This window comes from Arachis hypogaea, chromosome 9, assembly GCF_003086295.3.
Source record: "Arachis hypogaea cultivar Tifrunner chromosome 9, arahy.Tifrunner.gnm2.J5K5, whole genome shotgun sequence".
Taxonomy (NCBI): domain Eukaryota; kingdom Viridiplantae; phylum Streptophyta; class Magnoliopsida; order Fabales; family Fabaceae; genus Arachis; species Arachis hypogaea.
Window position 1 is genome coordinate 49162511 of NC_092044.1, and position 8782 is coordinate 49171292.

At 38.4% G+C, this 8782-nt stretch overlaps 1 non-coding gene across 1 annotated transcript; it reads left to right on the forward strand.

The window, feature by feature from the left end:
• The first annotated feature begins 1597 nt into the window (after positions 1 to 1597).
• Positions 1598 to 1701, forward strand: LOC112713417 (small nucleolar RNA R71). The gene has a single exon (XR_003158389.1). It is a non-coding gene; the product is annotated as a small nucleolar RNA R71 (small nucleolar RNA).
• The last annotated feature ends 7081 nt before the right edge of the window (positions 1702 to 8782 follow it).

Below are 8782 nucleotides of genomic sequence, written 5' to 3' on the forward strand. Positions count from 1 at the left end.
TCCCAACACCAAACTTAGAGTTTGATTGTGGGGGCTCTGTTTGACTCTGTATTGAGAGAAGCTCTGCATGCTTACTCTCCCTTATTACAGAAGGATAGCCGTGTGCCTTAAACACAAGGTAGTCCCCCTTCAATTGAAGGACTAATTATCCTCTGTTAACATCTATCACAGCTTCTGCTGTGGCTAGGAAAGGTCTTCCAAGAATGATGCATTCATCCTCCTCCTTCCTAGTGTCTAAGATTATAAAATCAGCAGGAATGTAAAGGCCTTTAACCTTTACCAACACGTCATCTACTGATCCATAAGCTTGTCTTACTGACTTGTCTGCCAATTATAATGAGAATAAGGCAGGCTGTACCTCAATGATCCCTAGTTTCTCCATTACAGAGAGTGGCATAAGATTTATGCCTGACACCAGGTCACACAGAGCCTTGTTAAAGGTCATGGTGCCTATGGTACTGGGTATTAAGAATTTACCAGGATCTTGTCTCTTTTGAGGTAAAGTTTTCTGAACCCATGCATCTAGTTTACTAATGAGCAAGGGAGGTTCACCTTCCCAAGTCTCATTACCAAATAACTTGGCATTCAGCTTTATGATGGCTCCTAGATATTGAGCAACTTGCTCTCCAGTTACATCTTCATCCTCTTCAGAGGACGAATAATCTTCAGAGCTCACGAATGGCAGAAGGAGATTTAATAGAATCTCTATGGTCTCTATATGAGCCTCAGATTCCTTTAAGTCCTCAATATGGAACTCCTTCTTGTTTGAGAGACGTCCCAGGAGGTCTTCCTCACTAGGATTTTCGTCCTTCTCCTCCCTTGTGCATTCGGCCATATTGATTACACAATGGCCTTGCACTCTCCTTTTGGATTCTCTTCTGTATTGCTTGGGGGAATACTGGGAGGAGTTTCAATGACTTTCTTACTCAGCTGGCCCACTTGTGCCTCCAAATTTCTAATGGAGGATCTTGTTTCACTTATGAAACTTAATGTGGCCTTAGACAGATCAGAGACTATGTTTGCTAAATTAGAGGGGCTCTGCTCATAATTCTCTGTCTATTGCTGAGAAGATGATGGAAAAGGCTTGTTATTGCTTAGCCTATTTCTTCCACCATTATTAAAGCCTTGTTGAGGCTTTTGCTGATCCTTGCCTGAGAAATTTTGATGATTTCTTCATGATGAATTATAGGTGTTTCCATAAGGTTCACCCATGTAATTTACCTCTGTTATTGCAAGGTTCTCAGGATCATAAGCTTCTTCAGAAGATGCCTCTTTAGTACTGTTGGATGCATTTTGCCATCCATTCAGACTTTGAGAAATCATGTTGACTTGCTGAGTCAACACTTTGTTCTGAGCCAATATGGCATTCAGAGTATCAATTTTAAGAACTTTCTTCCTCTGAGGCATCCCATTATTCACGGAGTTTCTCTCAGAAGTGTACATGAATTGGTTATTTGCAACCATGTCAATACGTTCTTGAGCTTCTACAGGTGTTTTCTTTAAGTGAATGGATCCACCTGCAGAGTGGTCCAATGACATCTTGGAAAACTCAGATAGACCATAATAGAATATATTTAATATGGTCCATTCTGAAAACATGTCAGAAGGACACTTTTTGGTCATCTGCTTGTATCTTTCCCAAGCTTCATAGAGGGATTCACCATCTTTTTGCTTGAAGGTCTGAACATAAACTCTAAGCTTGCTCAGCTTTTGAGGAGGAAAGAATTTATCCAAGAAGGCCGTGACCAGCTTATCCCAGGAGTCCAGGATATCTTTAGGTTGTGAGTCTAACCATGTTCTAGCTCTGTCTCTTACAGCAAAAGGGAAAAGCATGAGCTTGTAGACTTCAGGATCTACTCCATTCGTCTTAACAGTCTCACAAATCTGCAAGAACTAAAAAGCTGGTAAGGATCTTCAGATGGAAGTCCATGAAACTTGCAGTTCTGTTGCATTAGAGCAACTAATTGAGGTTTCAGCTCAAAATTGTTTGCTCCAATGGCAGGAATTGAGATGCTTCTTCCATCAAACTTGGACGTGGGTTTAGTAAAATCACCAAGCATCCTCCTTGCATTATTGTTGTTAGGTTCAGCTGCCATCTCCTTCTCTTGTTCAAAAATTTCAGAAAGGTTACCTCTGGATTGTTGTAATTTAGCTTCTCTTAGTTTCCTCTTCAGAGTCCTTTCAGGTTCAGGATCAGCTTCAACAAGAGTGCCTTTTTCCTTATTCCTGCAAATATGAAAGAGAAGAGAAAAAGAAAAGGAAGAGGAATCCTCTATATCTGGACAAAGAGGATCCTTATTATTAGTAGAAGAAGAAAGGGAATAAAGAAAGGATAATCCAAACAGAAGGGTAAGGATAGGGGTAGTGAATTGAGATGAAGAGAGGTGAAGAGAAGTGTTAGTAAATAAATAAATAAATAGAAGAAGAGAAGAGAGAGAGAATTCGAAAATAATTTTGAAAAAGTAGTTAATGATTTTTGAAAATTAAAGATAAGATATAATTAAAATTAAAATTTAATACAATTAATTAATTAAAAAGAATTTTTGAAAAAGGATGAGATATTTTCGAAAATTAGAGAGAGAGAAGTAGTTAGATGGTTTTGAAAAAGATAAGAAACAAACAAAAAGTCAAATAGTTAGTTGAAAAAGATATGATAAAAAATAAGATAAAAAGATATGATAAAAAGATAAGATTTTTAAGAAAAAGATATTTTGAAAAAGATTTAATTTTTAAAATTAAAATTGATTACTTGACTAACAAGAAACTAAAATATAAGATTCTAGAGTTTAAAGATTGAACATTTCTTAACAAGAAAGTAACAAACTTTAAATTTTTGAATCAATCACATTAATTGTTAGTGTAATTTCAAAATTTTGAAATAAAATTAAGAAAAAGATTTTTGAAAAAATATTTTGAAATTTTCGAAATTAATAAGATAAAAATGAAAAAGATTTGATTTGAAAAAGTTTTGAAAAGATAAGATTTTTAAAATTGAAAATTTGACTTGACTTGTAAGAAACAATTAATTTTAAAAATTTTTGACAAAGTCAACTCAAATTTTCGAAAATTATGAGAAAATTAAGGAAAAGATATTTTTTTTATTTTTGAATTTTTAATGAGGAGAGAGAAAAATACAATTATGACCCAAAACATGAAAATTTTGGATCAAAACACATGATGCATGCAAGAACACTATGAATGTCTAGATGAACACCAAGAATACTTTGAAGATCATGATGAACATCAAAAACATAATTTTGAAAAATTTTTGATGCAAAGAAAACATGCAAGACACCAAACTTAGAAATCTTTAATACATGGACTCTAACAAACGAAAAATGCATATGAAAAACAACAAAAGATGCAAAACAAGAAAACATCAAGATCAAACAAGAAGACTTACCAAGAAAAACTTGAAGATCATGAAGAACACAATGAATGCATGAATTTTCGAAAAATCCAAGAAAAATTTTTAAAACATGCAATTGACATCAAACTTAAAAATTGACTCAAGACTCAAACAAGAAACACAAAATATTTTTGTTTCTTTATGATTTTACGATTTTTTTGTATTTTTATTATTTTTTTTAAAATATTCTTTAGAAAAACGAAAATAAAGAAAAATTTTTTTGAAAATTTTTTGAAAACTTTTTGAAAAGAAAATTACCTAATCTAAGCAACAAGACGAACCGTTAGTTGTCCATACTTGAACAATCCCCGGCAACGGCGCCAAAAACGTGGTGCACGGTATTGTGATCATCAACAATGGCTCCAATAATTTGGTAGCTCTCACATGCGAATTACACTTAGTCACAACTCCGCACAACTAACCAGTAAGTGCACTCGGTCGTCCAAGTAATACCTTACGTGAGTAAGGGTCGATCACACGGAGATTGTTGGTATGAAAAAATCTATGGTCATCTTGTAGATCTCAGTCAGGCTGATTCAAATGTGATTGGATTAGATAATTAAAAGATAAATAAAATAGGATAGAAATACATATGTAAATTAATGGTGGGAATTTCAGATAAGCGTATGGAGATGCTTGTCCCTGTTGAATCTCTGCTTTCCTACTGCTTTCATCCAATCCTTCTTACTCCTTTCCATGGCAAGCTGTATGTAGGGCATCACCGTTGTCAATGGCTACATCCCATCCTCTCAGTGAAAATGGTCCAAATGCTCTGTCACAGCACGGCTAATCATCTGTCGGTTCTCAATCAGGTTGGAATAGAAGCCCGTGATTCTTTTGCATCTGTCACTAACACCCAGCCTTCAGGAGTTTGAAGCTCGTCACAGTCATTCAATCCCGGAATCCTACTCGGAATACCACAGACAAGGTTAGACTTTCCAGATTCCCATGAATGCCGCCATCAATTCTAGCTTATACCACGAAGATTCTGATCAAGAAATCCAAGAGATATGCGCCCGGTCTAAGGTAGAACGGAAGTGGTTGTCAGTCACGCGCGTTCATAGGTGAGAATGATGATGAGTGTCACGGATCATCATATTCATCAAGTTGAAGTGCAACGAATATCTTAGAACAGGAATAAATCGAATTGAATAGAAAATAGTAGTAATTGCATTGAAACTTGAGGTACAGCAGAGCTCCACACCCTTAATCTATGGTGTGTAGAAACTCCACCGTTGAAAATACATAAGTGATAGGTCAAGGCATGGCCAAATGGCCAGCCCTCAAACGTGATCAATAGTCTCCTAAGCTGGATAATAAAATAAAACTGAGACCAAAGATGTCTAATACACTAGTAAAAAGTTCTATTTATACTAAACTAGCTACTAGGGTTTACAGAAGTAAGTAATTGATGCATAAATCCACTTTCGGGGCCCACTTGGTGTGTGCTTGGGCTGAGCTTGATCCATCCACGAGCTAAGGCTTTTTCTTGGAGTTGAACGCCAAGTTGTAACGTGTTTTGGGCGTTCAACTCTGGTTCGTGACGTGTTTCTAGCGTTTGACTCCAGAATGCAGCATGGAACTAGCGTTGAGCGCCAGTTTACGTCATCTAATCACGAATAAAGTATGAACTATTATATATTGCTGGAAAGCTCTGGATGTCTACTTTCCAACGCCGTTGAGAGCGCACCATTTAGAGTTCTGTAGCTCCAGAAAATCCATTTCGAGTGCAGGGAGGTCAGATTCCAACAGCATCAGCAGTCCTTTGTCAGCCTCCTATCAGAGTTTTGCTCAGGTCCCTCAATTTCAGCCAGAAAATACCTGAAATCACAGAAAAACACACAAACTTATAGTAAAGTCCAGAAATGTGAATTTAGCATAAAAACTAACGAAAACATCCCTAAAAGTAACTAGATCATACTAAAAACTACCTAAAAATAATGCCAAAAAGCGTATAAATTATCCGCTCATCAATCGGCCGGAATTCACTACCCACATATAATGAATCCGTTCTTTGGAAAGCGCACCAAATTGTCGTCAAGTAATAACCCACAACGAGTGGGATCGTACCCACAAAGATTAATTGGATTAAGCAAGCAATAGTTGATTAATTATTCTAGTTAGACGATTCATTTTTAAGTGGTAATCAACAAGGAATTGTAAATAACATGAAAGTAAAGGAAAGCAATAAAGTGCAAGAAAGTAAATGGCAAAGAAATTAAAGTACAAGAAAGTAAAGTGTTGGAAATGTAAAGTGCAAAAAAAATAATAAATGACTGTAAAGTAAATAAAAGAAAGAAAGATAAAATAAACATTGGGATCAAGAAATATTGCATTCTCCAGATTAATTGATTTCATCTCATCTTAAATCATGCAACTCATCGACCTCTTGGCAATCATGATTGATTGAGCCCCAATTCCTTGGTGACTCAATCTCTCAAATCTTGATCAATAGCCAATTCCTTGGTCTAATTGCTCATGAGAAGAGATGAAGCTTGTTCCCTGATTATACCACACATCCTCATAGGTCCAAGTAGAGGGAGGATTATAGGTCAACATATCCAAAAACCAAAACCTAGATCCTACCCAAGTGTGAGAAAGGATTTCAAGCATGGTTTTATGATTCCTCTTCCAAGGTTCCCATAAAACCCAAATACATTCAATCTATTTTCTAAGATAATTGAATGCTAGAATGAAGAACGAAATCCCTTATAGTAAATCAAAGAGAGATGAAGAGAAGAAGAAGAATAAAAACAATCAATCCATTGAAAAACAATAGAGCTCTCTTTCCCAATGGAAAGAGTTAGTAATTCATAATTAAAAATATTTACAAGTAAGAAAATGGAAGAGGGAAGAGAATGGTGGGAAGGAGGGTCTGAAGACTCACTCCTCCAAATGTGTCCAGCCTAATAGATATGATCCCTAATTATATGAAACTAAGGCCTTTATATAGGCTCTCCTAAATTACAAACTTAAATGAAATTAAAAGCAAATTACAATGAAATGAAAATAAACTATTCTAGATGCTTCTTGTGGCCTTGATTGGTTGACAATTGTGGCTTGAATGAGAGTTGGAGTGGGCTTGGTTGAAGGTTGGGGGATGCAGGAAGAAGTTGGTGTGTGGTTCCAAGTGCCACTCCCACTTGATTTTGCCCTTTTGAATATGACCCACTTTGCAACATTGAAAGTGTGGAGTTGGTTGGGCCTCAAATTGAATGTTCAATATGAAGTTTTATATATTTTTCGAAAGCCCTGGATGTTAGCTTTCCAACGCTTTTAGAATCAACTCATTTGGATCTTTGTAGCTCAGGTTATGCCCATTTGAAGATGACTAGGTCAGTCTGTCAGGTAGCCCGGCGTGCCACGCCCACTTCTGGTGTGTCGCGCCCCATATGTCGTGAAACTGGCGTGCCACGCCCAAAACTGGTGTGCCACGCCCTTAATGATGCACCAAAATCACCTCTTTTGCCATTAAAACTGGCGTGCCACGTCCAGAATTCCAAGTGGCATGCCCATTATGAAAATAAAGCTGGCGTGCCACGCCTTCGATATCAAGTGGCACGCCCAGGTTTTGCAACGCTGAAATAATGGCCTTTTTCACCTCTCGTTTTAATGTCCACCCTAGAGTGTTATATATCGTTGGAAAGCTCTTGATGTCATCTTTCCAACGCCACCTAATTGAGATTATTTAAGCCTCTAAAACGCAAGTTATGTCCCTTTAAAAAAGAAGAGGTCAGGCTGGTAACTCTGTAGGGACGTGTTTTTCTTCTTGTGTTTTCAGGTTTAATATCTTCCTCAATTCTAGTGTCCATTATAAAGTGTTATATATGGTTGAAAATCCCTGGATGTCTAATTTCTAATGGCACTAGAATCATTCTATTTAGAGTTGTGTAGCTCAAGATATATTCATTTGAATGAGAGGAGGTCAGGCTGGCATATGCCCCGGCATGCCACGCCCATAGTGGGGCTCAAAATCACTCATTTGGAAGTTAAGCCTGGTGTGCCACACGCAAGACACCAAGTGACACACCCTCTTTGAGATCTTGGCTTCACAAACATGGCATGCCATGCCCATAGTAACAAGTGGCACGCCCTCTTTGAGATTTGGCTTCACAACTTGGAGTGTCACGCCCAGAGCTCCAAGTGGCATGCCCATTGTGTTGTGTTAAACAAACCTTCTCTGTTTCATTGGCCTAGCGTGCCATGCCCAGAGCTTTTTTTTGCTTTTTTTCGCTGAAATTCAACACAACCCCATTTTAAAGCAATGTACCATAATATTTATCATTTGGTTCATGAAATTGCATTGATTAATGAGATTATGCTATTTTTATGGTCCTTTTAGATAAGAAAAAGGGTACATGATGCGCAGTCATCAAGGGGACAGGTCACCCGACCTCCCTACTATTACCTTCACTCAAGAAGACGCCACAGGCATCATCTCGGGGCATGATGACCCCGTGGTCATTACCATCATACTTGCCAACGCCAATCTCCACCGAACGTTGGTAGACCAAGGAAGCTCTGTGGATATCCTATTCAAATCCGCCTTCGAGAAGCTTGGCCTACAAGAGAAAGAGCTCAGAGCATATCCAAATAGCTTGTTCAAGATCGGAGATGTCCTAATCCAGCCACTTAGGTACATCCCACTACACACAACATTTGGAAAAGGAACATGGTCCAGAACGTTAACCATAGACTACATCGTAGTCGACGTGAGTTCCGTATACAATGTCCTCACAGGTCGGACAACGTTAAATCAGCTCACCGCGGTGGTCTCCACTCCACACCTATGCATGAAGTTTCCAACTACAGAAGGGATCACTGCCGTAAAAGGGGACCTAAAACTCGCGCGACGCTGTTACAGCAAAAGCCTGAACCTTAAAGGCGAGTCCAGAGGAAAAGAAACCAATACTATAGAACTCGGGAGAATCTGAGCTCGCGTAGAACTCTGCGCTCAACCGGAAGGTGAGACCGAAGAAGTTCAAATCGGAGACACTCAAGACAAAAAAACAAACGTATGGGCAAATCTAAAAAGAGACCTAAAGGAGCTACTAACAAAGCTCCTAAGGGATAATTCTGACCTCTTTGCATGGAAGGCCGCCGACATGCCTGGTATTGATTCCGGACTAATGTGTCATAAGTTAGCCATATATCTTGGGTCTCGGCCAATGCAACAGAAGCGTAGGAAGCTCGGCCCAGAGAGGTCGCAAGCCGTAGAGGAGCAGGCACATGCCTTGTTAGAGGCAGGGTTCATAAGGGAGGTAAAGTACCCCTTATGGCTAGCCAATGTAGTACTGGTTAAAAAGTCAAATGGGAAGTGGCGGATGTGTACTGATTACACCGACCTCAACAAAGCCTACCCAAAAGATTCCA